The sequence below is a fragment of the Triturus cristatus genome, chromosome 4_1 (assembly GCF_964204655.1).
Source record: "Triturus cristatus chromosome 4_1, aTriCri1.1, whole genome shotgun sequence".
NCBI classification, from domain to species: domain Eukaryota; kingdom Metazoa; phylum Chordata; class Amphibia; order Caudata; family Salamandridae; genus Triturus; species Triturus cristatus.
This window is the reverse complement of record NC_140585.1, coordinates 841095472-841112341: the sequence shown is the minus strand read 5'-3', so window position 1 is coordinate 841112341 and position 16870 is coordinate 841095472.

The window sequence follows — 16870 nt, the reverse complement described above, 5'->3', positions numbered from 1 at the left end:
TGCTGATGCTGATATGCCCATACATAGGATATAGAGCACCCTGCCTATGGGCTAAAAGACTGCAGTAGGGGTGACTTCCATATTTCTTATGCAGTGTAGGGTGGACATGGCACTCAGGAATGTGTGCCATGTCAACTGTTTGGATTTATGCACACCAGGAGACGCGGCATGCAATTACAGAGTGCCTAGCCTTGGCGAGGGTGCCTGGGGGCAGCACGACCAGTGCTGCAGCACCAGAGGACCCTCTTCAGTACCCATGCCCTAGGTATCAGAGGTATCACTTCCTAGGGGTGTATAGGGGTAGCTAAAGTTGTGCCAATTTTAGTATAGCTTTAGGTAAATAACACTGCTACTGGGAACCTGGTTAGCAAGGACCCAGTACACCTCAGTCAAAGTTGCATCAAAAGCCAGGCAAACAGTGTGGGGGTGGTATAGCAACAAACACCCAGTTTCTCACACTTTATGTAAACAGTGGAAAGATATAAGCCATCCCATCAAAAGCATCGTAAAAAAAAACAATAGCCCATGGAGGTACAAACACAAGAAGAAAGAGGCAATCCACTGAATAAGAAGCAAACAACTGAGAGTTACTAGAAGGCCAACCAATTGTGAGAAATAGGCTTGTGCAAAGCCTGCAGTAAGTTCTGGGTATTGTCCAGAATAGATCCTCAACTATAGACCACTAAATCTGTAGGCGAAACCTAAATATCAGAGTACAAAGCTTTTATACTAAGATAAGCTTAGTAAATGTTATGCTATTGCACATGAATATATGAATAGTTTTCTCCAGTAGTTACAGAATCCTGCCCTTATTATCATGCTTTTCAGTATTCTTGTGCAACACCAATCCAGGCAATTTCATTTGCATTGTGTTTGATTTAAAGTTAAAATCGGTATATCACCAATGTTAAAGAACGCTTTGATATAGGCACTGCAGATTTTAGCAAGATTCTATACATTGAAAATTTATATTGCGAATATAAAAATTGAATAAAAGTGCGCTGAGTAAACACAATCGCTTTAGGCCTACAGTATTGTGGACTTTATCAGTCTAACTTTCATTTTTGTTCATTCATATTATTCGGACCAATGTGATCTCTTACAGTAACTGTACACTCTTCAAGATCTCAGACAACAAAGGCACATTTTGCATTTTAGCAAAATAGAAGAGGTTTATGAATTATGTCGACGGAACTTTCAATATCCATAAAAGCCAATAGAGAGGTAGAATGTCTTTTCTTAGAAGTTGGGCTACAGGTGAGACAGCAAAAAGGAGCCAGACCAAGTAGATGGCATCTCATAAAAAACTGCTTAGGAAAAAGGAACAAGCGCATTTGACTTAAACCACTCGAGCATTCTTGATAAAGGAACTCCTGCATGGGATGGTCAAGAGACAATATATCATTATTAATTAATATTCTTACATTTCAAAATTGATGGGGCAACAGGAATGCTTAACAATCAACATAACAATCAACAGAGAGGGGATTGTTTTCTCTAGTAAAAGATTTATTTCAGTCCTTATCCCTGTTTATTTAAAGGTTTTATACAGCGTTAGCTAGACCCAAGGGTATCAGAGGTCTTTACATATTGTTCCGGGCCATTCCATAGAAGTACATAAAAATATACAGAACAAAACATCAAGGTACATCCAAATAAACATGTCAAGGAAATCGATTATGCAGTTAAGGACGTTATCGGACATTAAAACAAGTTTAAGGCGTAATGACAAAGAGGAAGCTGAAAACATCAAAATCAGATGCCTGCCTTTTAAGGTCGAAAAGGATTGTGTGACTTAATTGGGAGCAAAGCTTAGTTAGAATGAGTATTAAAGTATTTGTTGGGCAGAAGGAATTTAAGGACCCGTTTGAAGCATGGAAAGGATGGGTTACGGGGAGGTCACTAGGGAGTGCATTCCAGATCCTAGGAGTATTTCCAGAGAATGAGCAAGTCTGTGAGGAATTCTTTTTCAGTTTCGGAGGGATGAGAAAAAGTAAGTTAGAGCTTCTCAGCACCCTGGCTCTTCCTGCTTTGGAGAGTTTCAAACTTGGGTAGTTTGGGTTTTGGGTGTGAAGGGCTTTGTAGGTGATACAAGCAGTCTTGAAGATATATCTAACTTCAATGGGACGCCTATTGAGGTTCTTTAAAGCCGGTGTAATGTACTCAATTCGTTGAACACTTATTAGGAGCCGAGAAGCCATGTTGAGAATTGTTGTAAGGGGGCCAAGGTGGGTTTTCGGGGTTCCTGTCAGGATAGCTGTGCCATAATCCAGTTTTGAGGGGACAAGAGACTGCACTACCATCTTAAAATCATATGGTGTAATAAAAGGATTGATTTTCGTGATATTTTTAAGAGTGTACAGTTGTTGATATAGTCTTTCATTGGCAGATTTTTGTCCAGAGTGATGCTCAAGGACTTTACGGAGTTGGATAGTGTAAGAGAGCAGTTAAGGGCATCCAGGTTAGTCAGCCAAAATTGGATTGGAAGAGGGTTGTTTTTCAGGCAGAAAAGTAGCATTTCCGTTTTGTTGAGGTTCAGCTTTAAGTGGTTGGTGTCAAGCCAAGATTGTACATAGATTAGTGTATCATTCAGATGAATGATGTCACTCGGTGAACGGATGTTGTAGTAAATGTGGGTGTCATCAGCATAAAGTTGATATTTTGCCTCTGCTTAGTTCATGATAAGAGTAACGGGTTCCATGAAGAGATTGAAAAGAGAAGGACAGAGAATTGAGCCTTGGGGAACACCATGGGGAACTGGTGTTGGTTTGGAGAGACAGTTGTTGATTTTTATTTTTTGCAAGCGATGTTGCAGGTATGAAGTGAACCAGCTAAGGACTGTGCCATTGATACCACTACGGTTCTTGAGGGTCTCAATTAATGCAGGGTGGTTAACAGTATCAAAATCTGCGGATTAGGAGGCATGTGTCACCTTCATCCAGGAATCTGTGAATATCATCTGAGATATTTAGCATAGCAGTTTCAGTGCTACAGCCTTTCCTGAAATCTGACTGGAAGGCGTCAAGGAGATGGAATTGCTCAATATGTTGGTTGAGTTGTAGAAGGACACATTTCTCCATTGTTTTGGCTCCGAACGGGAGGTTGGTGACATGTCGGAGGTTATTGAATTCATTGGGGTCAGTCCCTGGATTTTTCAGTATGGGTGAGATTTGGCCTAGTTGGAGGGACTCATTTACAAGACCTGAGGAGAAAGAGGAGTTGATGGTTTTAGTCCAGAATGGGGCGATGATATGGTTGAGGTTTTGTACTAATGTGGATGGGATGGGATCATTTGAGTGGGTAGTGGGCTTCAAGTTCGCAATTATATTGGAGACTTCACTCTCTGTCATGGGTTTGAAGTCAGACCAATTCGCGTCATTTTCTGATTGACAGAGATCAGAGTTGACAATAGTTTTTCTTGGGTCCATTTGGTCAATAGTAAAATCTGGGGTGGGAGCAACCATTGGGGAAAGTGAGTCAACAGGGTGGGTTGGTGCGGAAGACGGATTTTCGAATAGATTCATGGACTGCTCAATTTTTGCTACTTTGGCAGTAAAGAAGTTGGCAATTTCTTCACAATGTTCCTAAGTGGCTGTTATTTTGTGGGGGGAGGTAAGGGTAGTTTGCTGTTTGATCATGTTGAAGAGCTCCCTGGGTCTGTTATTAGCTTGGTCAAGTTGGTTACATAAAGGTGGCTTTTTCTCTAAAGACAGTATGAGATGGTGGTCAGACCAGTCTATAGATTGTGATGGATTAAAGTGAGATCAGCTCATTTTTGCTGCTTATAACATCTGGGGTGGTGCCTTTGCAATGGGTTGGTTCATTGCAAAATTGTTTGAGGTCATTTATTTCAAGAAAGTTAGAAAGGGAGCGGACCGAGGTGTCTTCTGGGTTGTTCCATTGAGTATTGAAGTCGACCAAGAAAATGTTGTTCGAGTCGGTAATGGAGAACTGAGTTACTAGATCACTAAGTTCGTCTGAGAAGAGGGTGCAATCGCCAGGAGGGTAGTAGATGATGTGAAGTTAGATGGGGAAGTTGCCTTTAGCTGTAAGCTGAGCTCCAAGGTATTTGAAAGTGGAGTATTTTTGGGTTGTTAAGGGAGTTAGAGGAATACCTTCTTTGTGAATGATTGCCAGCCCACCACCTAGTCTCTGTGGTCTGTCCTGTCTGATGATGGTATAGCCAGGAGGAATGAGCAGGTCAAGCATGGGAGTCAAGTGTTCATTTAGCCAGGTTTTGGTGAGGAATGCAATATCTATTTAATTATCCAGAACGGCTGCTGCGATATCAGTGGCGTGTTTAACTGCTGATCTGCAGTTGAGGAGCATGCATGTTAGCTGGTAAGGACTATTGTTTGTGGTATGTAGTATCTGAATAGTTGTGTGTTGTGCAGGTGGGGTGGGTCAGGTGGGGATTTGAGGAATTCTATTAGAGTGCACGATTACTGGGATAGTGGAAAATAGTTTGTTGACCATAATCTGGGTCATAGTGCAGTAAGAGTCTATGAGCACTTAGGCTTCAAGATTCGATATATGGCTGTGAGCTCAATGTGGTCTGTGGGCCGCACGACTCAAGGGCATAGTGATCCAAGATGGATGTTGGTTGTGAGTTGCGGAACCTAACTGTGAAGGCAGCTTCTCCCTACTAGGGGTGTGGCAGCAGGTTAACATGGCCTGTATCAGAAGGTCTTTTTTTACATGTGAGATGTCTTTAGCTATTGATTTGAGATTTTGTTCTATTCAATTCAGGAGCTGGGACAGTGTGTCGGTGAGGTTTCCAGCTCTAAGGGAGGATGAAGACGTGTCAGGACTTGTGGTTACAGGGGGTGAGAGAGCCTCACAATGGGGAGGGCCTGTGCCATTTAGGTTGTGGAGATGGACATTTTGTGTGGGCAGAGGAGGGTCAGCAATTTGTGAGGGCAGAGGAGGGTCTGCATTAGTTGAGAGGGGTGCGTCCGTAAGGGACTCCATGATGAATGGTCTTGATTTGGAGCTGGCGAGATCGTGCTTTATGAGTAAATCAATCCACCATATTAGGTGTATGTCAGTGCGCCTTGTTACTGTATGTTCGTTGGTTAGGGTGAGCGTGCTTCAAGTCTTTCTGGTGATTACTTGGCTAGAGCATGATTCCAGGGAGGCGGTAAGGTAGTTTATGGAGTCAGAGGGTTTAACAAACGTGTGTAAGGAGTCTGTGCAGTCAGCTGGGCACGATAGATCAGGTTCAGCTGACGGAGGTAGAGGGGGAAGGGGAGAATGTGGTAGAAGGTCAGGCCATGTGAAAGCAGCGAGAAGGGATGGATAGTGTCAGTCAAAGATGGTGAGGTTCTGGTCTGTAGCTTGTATCAGCATGTTTCTTGTCCTGAAAATAGACATGGACATGTCCCCTCTAAAGGTTGGTAAAGGGGAAGTGGTGAGTTCAATTCCATAGGGGATTTGTATTGATTGGGATAGCTGTAGGTGGATAAGGAAGAGGTTTCTCCACTCAGTAGGGGTTTTGAGTAGAAAATGAAGTCAGCTTTCTTGTTGTCATTGACCGTGCTGTAGAAGGTATCAGCTATTAGTTTTTCCGGTAGTTGTTTAAGAAGGCTGTGTTTGAACTTCTTTTTTGCACTAATACAGAGATTGTTAGGATAATGAATGCTCCAAGAGTTGGGGCCATATCTCTTGCGTGCGGTGTCGAGGGATTTGGGGGGGGGACATAGTTCTATAAAAATAAAGTAAAATAAAATCAAAATTCTGGTCGGCACAGTGAACCTAGGAGAGGTAAGGATGGGAGTTGAAGGCTAAACATGGTGCTATCACAGGTGGGTTTCTCCTATTATTGTTGCTTTGAGCTTCATGGCCCAATATGGAGGAGAGTGTAGTGCAGATTTAAGGGAGACAGGAAGGAAGTGAGGACGTGGGCGGTAGGGGCATAGTGGCCGATCGGTTTTCCTGGGCCCAGAAGCCAAATAGCCAGAATATGCAGGGAGTTTCTGATCAATTGCCGAAATGCCAATTACATGAGGTCTCGCCCAGTGGATCCAAAGTAAGTGTAGTGTGAGCCATGGAGTGGGTGTTCACCACTCGGTCAAGCGCATTGGCTGGCCCTGAAACTTCCCTGTGTGATTCACTACCAACGCGGACTGTAAATAGGACTGAAAAATGCCTCACAAGCCTCAATGTAGGATTAATCAAAGGCAGGGCCAGAGGAGAGAGTGTTCTGCCTGTCTAATAGGTGAGTCCATTTGCTTCATTGGTGTTCAGCTGGTCGTCATTTGCAGGTCAGGCAACATATCCGGAGCTCTTGGGGCTTTTCGCTATAGGTTACCCCGCAGGAAGTCAGATAATCTGGCCTCCTTGTGGTCTGATTGTATCTAAGTCCCGTATCCCAGTGGCAGAAGTGACTTAGAGAACTATATATTTCGTTACTGTGATGTGTAACCGGGCTGCTTGGACTCTATTTTAAGGTCAGGCAGCCCACATCACTGTTTCCCCGTACTCCTCTCTCATCCCCGGGGATCCTCCAGGCATACCAGATTAGTGCCCTAGAGGATCAGGGCACCAGTGCCACTTCACTTATACTGATGCTTTCCACCACCCCCTGCATTCACTGTGTGGCCCACACGTGAGGCAGCAGCACGGGGGCGATCGGTAAGGAGGACATGGGCCAAGCACAGTTTCTGTCCTGATTAGCTGCACTCACTCACAGCATCAAGCCTGCAGGTCTGCGCTGATTCGGGTAGATGCAAGAGCCAGTAAAAGTAGGTCAGGGACGACGGCTCACAGACTCACAACATCAATCTTCTACTTAAAGCCAATGTAAGAGCTCTGGAATAATTCCCCAAAGTCTCATCAATAGGGTTGTTAAGGTCTTTTTTTTAATTTATTTGAAGTTTTGTAATGCGCTTTACATGACGGTTGTGGAGGACATAGATCGAGAGATGTGGGAGATATTTAAGGCAGTATACATCAGTAACAACAGTGAAAAAGTGGTTATACTGGTCCGTGACAGTGGTCAGATAGCAATCGCAACACGATACATAAGGAATAACAGTGGAAAGGTGGCGTGCGACAAAGGTCCATAGCAGAGGCCAGGAGGTGACTAAGAAAGTTAAAAACAGGCATGCCGCCAAAAGGGGCAATGCTTCTAGGTCAGTGTATTGTTCATCAGTAGAGCTTTCACTTCCCTTTTGAACGCAAGGGTTGAGGGAATTAGTCTTATTTCGGCAGGTAATGAGTTCCATATTCTCGGGGCAACGCCAGAGAAAGTGCGTTTGTAGGTTTTTAGTTTTTTGAATTTCTTTGGCTTGAGGAGCATAGTGCTGGTGCTCCTTGAGGGCCTGGCGCTTCCAGATAGCTCGAGCTTATTCTTCAGGTAGATAGGGGTATTGAAGTGTAGTGCTCTATGGGTCATACAAGCAATTTTTAACTGGATCCTTGCCTCAAATGGGAGCCGGTTGAGAGCTTTCAGGTCAGGAGAGATGTGGTTGGATTTCTTGGAGCCAGTGACAAGTCTAGTCGCCACATTGAGAGATGCTCTGAGTGGGGCTAAACTGAGTTTCGGGACACCGCATAGAGTAGCACTGCTGTATTCAAGTCGTGAGATGACTAGTGCTTGCACCACTGATTTGAAATCTTCTTTTGGGAGGTAAGGTTTAAGTTTTCGAAGGATGCTCAATTGAAAGTTCGCGCCTTTGGTAGATGCTTTGATATGGTCTTGCATGTTTAGGTTCTTGTCAAGAGGAATTGCCCCACAATGGGGGATTGCCTAGTTGGTGCAATGAGGAGGAATTCAGTTTTAAGGGCATTAACTTTGAGGTGGTTGGAGGTTAGCCAGTTTAAGGTTTTGTGCAGGGCTCCGTTGAGTGACTGGATATCTTCAGGAGAAGATAGTTTCATGTACAGTTGGGTATCATACGCATACATGTGATATTGGATGTTGGAAGCTTTGAGGATTACAGTCAGAGGTTCAATGAAAAGGTTGAAGAGTATGGGGAAGAGAGAGGACCCTTGAGGGACACCCAGAGCACAGGGACTGGAGTTGGATAGAGTTTGATTGGTTTTGATTCTTTGTGATCCGTTGTTGAGAAAAGAGGCAAACCATTTTAGGACAATGCCAGAGAACCCCATCCTACATTCCAAGAGGTTAAGAAGGTTGTTATGTTTGACTGTGTTGAATGCAGATGAGAGATCGAGTAGTATTAATAGGCAAGCTTCATTCTGATCGAGCAAAGAGAGGGCATCGTCCACTATATGTGTGATGGCCGTCTCAGTGCTGTGCCCAGCGCTAAAGCCCGATTGGAATTGGCCGAGGAGTTGGAATTGCTCAATATGTTTGCGCAGTTGTTCATGTATGCATTTCTCTAGGAGTTTTGCCAGGGTAGGAATGTTTGTGATTGGTCGATAGTTATTCAGGTCTTCCAGGTCAGCCGTGGGGTTTTTAAGAATAGGGAGAACTAGGCCTGCCTTTAGGCAGTATGGGATCTCCATTTGGAGAAGCGAGGCATTGGTGATTTTGGACCAGAGAGGGACCAGGGTTCCTACCATTTCTTTGAAGAAGTTGGGGGGGAGGGGGTCATTGAAGTGATTGGAGGGTTTCAGGGTCGATAGTATGCTTAGGATGGCAGCGCCATTGACGGGCGTGAATTGGTTCCAAGAGGCATTGTTTTTGGGGGAGGGATAGCACGGAGTACGAGGGGGGGCAGGTGATGAGGATCAGGAGAGGGTGAAAGTTTGATTGGAGCCGATTTGAGGTCCGATTCACTCTTATTCACCTTTTTGAGAAAGAAGTCAGCACCGGCATCACAGTTCGGCTGATGGCAGGAGAGGTGAGGTGATTGGCCAAAAGTGTTATTAGATTGAGACTTAATCAAATCAAAGAGTCTTTTCGGGCGGTTTTTGGCTTTATCCAGTTGGGATTTGAGGAAGGTTGATTTTGCCATTCTGATGAGTTTATTGTATCTGCTCCTTTTTAGTCTAAGAGTTTTTAGTAGATCCGTGGGTGGAGTTGTTCTTCAGGCACGATCTGCTAGTCTGAGTCTGCCCGAATTTAGGCTGTTAGTGAACCAGGGTTTGGAGTTTTTGATGGGCTTTCTTTTTAGTTGAAGGGGGGCAGTTGTATTCAGGGCAGAGAGCATGGCGCTGTTATAGTGATCAGTGAGGTCGTGAATGTTGGTCATGTTAACAGGGGGCAGTAATGAGGTAGTGCAGTGTGATATGAGCTTATTGATGTTGGTATTTTGGAGGGATCTTTTCCAATGTTTTTGTTTTAGTGGTTTGTAATCTATTGGAGTTCCAGCTTTCAAGGATACGGAAGGTGATATTGTGATGGTCTGACCAGTCACAGGGAAGAATAGAATCGAGTTGGATGGAGCTGGGATTAGCGATGATTAGATCGAGGGTCGCGCCAAAGTTGGACGTAGGACTGTCACAGTATTGGGTCAGGGAGAGATCATTAATGAAGTTTTTGAGAGTGTTAACCGCCTGATCAAGTGGGTCATTCCAATGGAGGTTGAAGTCTCCAAGGAAGATCTGGGGGCAGTGACGACCTAGGTTGGAGGAGATGGTTTTCTTCATGGAGAAGGTCCATGAAGAAATTAATTCTGCCAGTATTTCTGAAAATGAATTGTCTGAAATATCGCTGGAGACTAATCATGGTACCATGCAGGGCGATCCACGTAGTTCCATGTTATCCATATAATTCCATGTCGTCTAAAATTCAGATTTTTTCTAAACTGCAATTTAAATTCTATGTGGACAAAATGTAATGTTTTACACCAGATGATCCTTGGAATGTGACCACACTGCTGTATTTTGAACGTGATAGAATTCCTGAATTTATAAATATTTTAAACTCATATTTTTAATGTGGCATAGTGCTCTTGGCTATGAAGGGTGTTTTCTTGTGCTACGTCATAATTCATGCCTATTTCCAAGCTTCAATTATCTGGCAATGTGGTAGGGAAAGCTGCCTCCTTATGTCTGAGAGATTACTTGGAATAATGAATCCCTACGTCCGTGACAAGCCAGCTTTTGACATTACAGAGAATTAAAGCAGTTCTCGTGATCATCACATATGTATTTTAACTGATCACAAAGGCAAGTGGTGTTGCTGTATTAGTCCGTTTGCCTCCTTCAGTGCCATTTAACACCATCAAATTTACAATTCTTATTGGCCTTATTGCTTTGACAGAAATTACTGTGATGGTTTATGCTCCTTCTTTGGAGGGCTGATCCCATACCGTCTCTCTTTAGCCTCTTTCTCCTAAATAGCCAATCATTTGTTGAATTACCAAGTATGCCTCCTCATCACTGATCATGTTTGATGCGTATGACCCTCCTATTGCACTTTTTACCTGATAGTTGAGCTGTCATTTCTATTATACCAACAGCATAAAAAACCTTCTCCAACTAGATTATTGTCTGTGAGCTACTCTGGACAATTTTGGGCCTGTTCACTCACCATTTAAGACTGCATGAGACACTACTTTCTTAAGTTAATTGTGAACATAGCAGAGGTGTTTGTGGTCAGTAGTAGGAAGGACCGCTAGAACACTGCAACTTGAGTCTTAGGTGATCCACCAACTCTTGTTGCATCACTGAAAAAGTCTGGTTTTCATTTTGACAGCTCCTTGACTTGCTGCACTCAAGTTGACATAGTGGCTTCATCCCATTATTTTTCAGCTAACATAATTGTTAATTTGTATCAGTTTTGCGCAACTGAATCAGTGTACCTTCCGTGTGATTTTGTTTTACTTTCACAAAACTTGGCTATATAAATACCTGGAATTTGAGACTTTGTATAGCCAGATGAGCCAGAAAATGGTCATATGTGTTGCCTACTGTCTTAAGAAATAGGATTACATTGCTGCATGATGGAATCTCAACTGGCTACCAGTCTCACATTGTATTCAAATAAAAACCCTCAGCATTGCGATCAAAGCTTTTTAAAGTTGGTTCTCTGTTTCTCATGGAGAGTTGCAAACCCTACCAGTATTCACAGCCTTTATGTTCAGATTCAAGCCTCCTTGGGAAAGTGCTATGGTTCCAAGAACTGTGGTCTGTGGGTAAAATATGTTCTGCTCTTCCTCCACCAATTTAGAAATTCCTTCTGATTAGTATTTGTTTTCTTGCCTATCATAACCTCGTTAGAGTCTTTTGGAAGGATCACTTCCACTAATGTATCTGCTAACTAATTCTGTCATAGCACCATGGAGCTCTCACATGAATATTCACTCGAAAGATAAACTCAAATCCAAATAGATTTCTACCTCTGGAAGCACTTGTTTTGACTAGAAATGACATTCAGATTTTCTACTGCAATTCAAGATTCACGAGAAAATGTCATGCCCCTTTTTCTGGCAGATTGCATGGGTGTCGATTCACCAACATGCTAGGGGTAGTGGAAGTGACATCACATACCTTTTACCTTAACGATATCACAGGAAGTATCCCTTGACCCTGATTTTTTTCCATGAAGTCATGTGACATGTCATTAACCATGATGACTTCACAATAATTGTGTTGTTATATTAATAACTGCATTATTAATATACCAAAATGGACAAAGGTGTATTTTAGATAGCACCTATATTATGGTGCTGACTTGATCTTTGAATGTTCTGGAACATAATACTTGCCCTCAATTTTAGTGAGCAAGCAAGGCGAGAAAGCAAGCCTCCACTAGGGGGTTTCTCCCCCTGAGATCATCTTTAAAAGAGTGTGGCCAAATAGTGCATGTTAAAAAAAAAATTTCACATACATTTTTTAAAAAGCCATATGCTCTGTAATGGTGCTCATTAAAATGTCAAATTCTTTCATAGTGGTACAGGCCAAAGAAACCTGACACTTCCTAGGAGGTGACTGCATTTTTCACAATAGGCTATGGATATCACCATATGTCAAAAATTAGCTCTATTGTGCCAGGGTTAGCATTATGTCACAGGTGCCCCCATATGCTATGGGTGCTACCAATATACCAGTGCCAGAATTGCTCCATGTATGCTAACAATACACCAGAACTGACCTTAAGTCAAAATTTACCTCAGTATGTCAGGGTTGGCATTTTGTCATGATTGCCTTTAAGGAAAATGGGCTGCATTACAAAAAACAAATAGTGCTCTATTTGAAAAGCAATCACAGACATGGTGGTCTGCTGACCCCAGCAGGTCAACAATATTGTGATTGGAGCCATTCTCAATTGTTCTCAAATTGCGAAATGCAAATATTAATGAGGCAGGTCCATTTGCGACCCATTGGGAATCGCAAACAGTGTCTGTTACACCATTGTACATAGCTGTTTCTTATTTCCTAATTGCGAATCACAAAAATTCACAATTATGGAATCCCCAACTGACTGTTTTGTACATCTGGCTCAAAGTGATCTTGCCATTGCAGGCCTATTAAGGCTCTCCCCACCACGTTTGTTCATTATAAATGTGTCCTTGATATTAGGAAGCATACGTCCAGCGAAGACACAGAGGTAGAAATGTACTTATGCATCTGCATAAATGGGAGTCATTCAGGAGCACTTTATGTCATTGGGTTAAATTGTTTTCTGCATGTATGTCAAAGATAACGAGTGCAAAATGCATTCCTGGTAATGGAAATATTCTGGTTGAAAATTACTGTTGGGATTATGGTTGAGGCAACTAGAGTTTGGTAGGCTAAGGTATGTCCTAAAAGGAACGATGACACATAACAGACACATGGACAACAGGGATGCTTTTTTCCTCAAATGCCTTTAAAGCAGAAAGAATCCAGGTGGGAGAGGAGTATCAACTGAATTGTAGGGAACGTGTTCTTTTGGAATAGGAGTTGAAACAGCCAAAAGTGAAAATGGCTGTCATCGCTGACAGATACAGCATACAACATATAGGATTAGAAAATCCAGCTTTTCAGAAGTTATTTGAGACATTATAAGTAGGCAGGGGATGGATGATGAGGATGTATGATCTTACAACGCAATAATTTAGATCGTGGTACATTACATCGCTGTTTTTACAACACAAGTTGTTACAACGACTTGCGCTGGAGGGCACTGGATTTAGGAATAGTATGATTTACTATTCCAACTCCAGCTTACGTACAGTAGGGAAGGTGTTGGAATAGTAAATCACACTATTCCTTAGTCTATAGCGCCATCCATTGTAAAAGCAGCGATGTAAATGTATTGCGGTGTTTTGACCGTGTTGTTAAGGTCGTTTTCTGATGATGAGATAGCCATTATTTATTATGGTCTTCCTCTCTTTTATAGACAGTTGTAAACTGTTTTTAATCTGATCTGTAATAAAATACAGATCTTGACAGTTTGGCTACCAGAGCACTTTATAACCATCTGAAAAAAATAGCAATGTTGAGCTCCACTCAAAGTACATAAGCTTCTATCACCACAGAACGGACTACAACATCATACACAAAATGTGCAGGACTATTTGAATGCATCAAATGTGAAGAAACAAACCTCAAGAAACGTAATCCAAATACCTGGGAGTGGTGCCTGGAGGGTAAAGCGGAAAGGATGCTAGTGCCCTCGCTGTAGACATATACATTCATCTACCTCTCTACTGGACATTTGTCCCATGTTTATCTTAAATCGGCTTACAGAAGTTGGTACCAGTATTTTTCAGGCTAATTGGCAATTAGAAATATAATTGTAAATAATTTGGTTCGGAGACCTAATTGTCAGTGACTAGATCTGTGAATATTTCTTGTTTAGAAATGCTTCGTCCGAGAACTGACCAGGCTTGATAGTCTATAAGAAGATATCTTACAAGCAAGGACACACATAGATGTAAAAGCTGAAAAAAACATGAACAATGTCAGAGTTCATGTGGTATTAAATGTGGAATGCTCTAAAGCAGTACAGATTGAACTGTGGATGGACCAACAGATATAATGCAGCACATTGGCTAACTCCAAGGACAGGTATTTGAAAGTGCAACACTGGCAGGGACAGAGCCCACAGCCATGCACGCCATCAGGTCATTTTAACGAATCAAGCCACTAGAAGAAGATTTATCATTGCATGGCGGGAAGATATTTGGCAGTATGTGGGCAATTGTTATCTCACTGTTATTTACAGTAGGATTAACACATTATATCAGCTCCTTATAAAGATCACGGTCTTTAAAATGGTACTACTAGGGCACCTGTTCAGTCCAAATCAAGTTCCCTAGTGAACAATGTACAATATGTCAATGTTCTATTTTTAGTTCTTTAGTGATTAGGTGAAAACACAACCGCACTTAACGCAGCTATTTGCAGGCTCAGCAAAGGGGTATTAGGTGCAACGAACGCAACAGTGTAAACGACAGTTTGCAAGGCGCGCCCAGCCTGCCGACAGCAAGCGTGTCTCAACACCTAGGAGTATCACATGGGAGAAGGTGGATGTGAGACATGCAACAAAGGTTGCTGAGCCTGACAGAGAGGGATGACATGTGGACAGAGTAGGATGAATGGATTGACAGGTGAGGGATGTAGGACAGGAAGCACTATGGATGGGAATCAAGATGGCATGGGGAGTGCAGTAGGAAAAAGGGGGTGTTCGCTGTGCTTTTTCCCAAGGCCTACATTAAGGAAATAGTTCAGGACTAAGCACACCGGTTTGACCATTCCCAGAGGCTTATGGAAACAATGTTGGTCGGCATCTAGGTCCTGGCTTTAGTCTGACCTGAATTGGTCATGAGGATGCCAAGTACCATTGGTGGGTATTAAAGTTTGTTTACATCCAAGACACCCATTGAGCACCTAAATCATTCATGCAAGAGCAAGTTTAAAGCTTGTTTGCAGCTTGTTGGTAATATTAGAGACTCTGGCACCACTTCTGTACAAACTTTCCCATTTTGATGGATACATTGGTGCCCACCATTGCCAGGGAGACTCAATCAATTGTCTATCTCGAGTATTTCATTTAAAGAGACGAATACTAAGCAAACATTAAGTAAAAAGAAACCCATGCCACATAATCAAAGGTTGTTCTACTCTATGGTGAGATATTATACACGGGCACCCTCGATGGCATGACCTATGCTGGATATAGCATGTCACCGAGAAGACATATTCCGATGTAATGACATGCGCAACTGAACACAAGGGAAACTGACGAACAATCTTTTTTTGGGGAGTAAAACATTTATTAGATCACCGTAGCAAAATATTACTGGGAATCTGGCGATCAGACAAAATGTTGGCACCTTAGTGGTCGCAAAACAATGCTCGCAACACGTGCAAGTCGATTACATTTATACAAATCTGATAAAGACCAAACACTTGTTTCCGGCAGTTTTTTTGCATTCCTAATGATCTATGTAAATAAAGTTCAGTAGAGACGGCAGATGTGCTGATCAGACGTTTCCTTTACGGTGGCACATGGGAGGGAAATCCATATATCTTTGATTTCTCGGTTAGATCTCTTATCGGACCTTCCTCGTCGCTGGTATAATGCAAAGACAAAGCATGCATGTTACATTAGTTGGAGAAGGAATGGTTGCTGACTAAACACAACAACATGACGCCGTTAACTGGCCCCAGCAGCGGGTCTTTAAATTAGATTTGATCCAGACGTATTTTTCTAAGCGCCCATTTGGTTTACGGCAGTAACAATCTGATAGGTCTGGGAAGCAAACCGGCGTATTTCGATTTCAATATCAATCTGGTTAAATAGATAAACTACGTTCACATTAAAAAAAAAATCTGAGCGGGTTCCCCTGCATCTTCACTCTGGGCCCGTACGGCGCTAAACCAGGCCGGTCCGCGTCGGCTGCGCGAGCGGCATCACTTGACCAGCGAGATATGTAAAATCTCACCCTGCGCCGCCTGACCAGCGCATACATTTGCTGCGGCTGCTTGACTGCGAAAGACGGTAGTATTTGTCAGCCTGGAAGTGTCTCGAGGCTGCTTCTGAGAGATACAAGGAGGCAACTGATAAGGCGAGCATCAGAAGGGCAGTTAATTGCCTCCAGTCTCTTGGTGCCGGGAATATTTAAAATCTATGGGATTAAAGGCAGATTAAAAACTGGGGAAGCAGGGCCCAATAGCGCTGAAAGATCGCAATCAGCGGGGGTAATGGCAGAGAAAAAATGAGCGCGCCAAATAAAATGACAGATAGGAAATTCAGATCCGCTTCCGAGGCTCCAAGTTCCATCTTGTAAGCACAATTCATCTACGTGTAAATCATTTTTTTGGCTTCCAGCTTATCAGTCGATCAGCGAATTAAAATGCTCTTCCCTTGGAGGATTAAAGAGGTTGATTGAAGTCAGTGTGAAAACTGGCTAATAAGCCTGGAAATGTCAGGAGGGGGCTTACAGTGGAGCTCGGTGGACTTTTCATATCAGCTCTGAGAAACAGGAAGTTTGAAAGCTGTTCTTCTGACACTTTGCAGAAAAGCCTGTTTATATTTCTGTGTGTGTGTGCCAGGCCAGGGGATTTTAATGAATGCATGGACTTCAATGCCGTGACTGCCTATAAAGAGGATAAAAACATCAGATTTATGTGCATTATAATTTCAAAGGATAAACATCACACTAATGTATCTCCTACTGGGATGTGCGAGATAATATCCAGCCATTCCAGGCTTGGCACCTTTCTGCATATAGATGGAGTTTTGCATATTACGCATGTGGTATTAAGCGTGGGCAATGCCGAGAGAGTTAAAGGGAGTTTATTCTCTTTCAAAAATCATTATGGATGGTGCACGAAGTGACATCTGCAGGGTACTAAGAACTATAATAGTCATAGACTCAAGGCAGCAGTGATGAAAGATTCCATGTTGATGATGGTCATTGTTTTCAATGTCAAAGGTGCCCACTGATAAACAGATAGGTAGCTCTGGAGAACAGTCAATAAAATAATTGCGGCACACATTGTTTCACGGCGGTTGACATTTTCT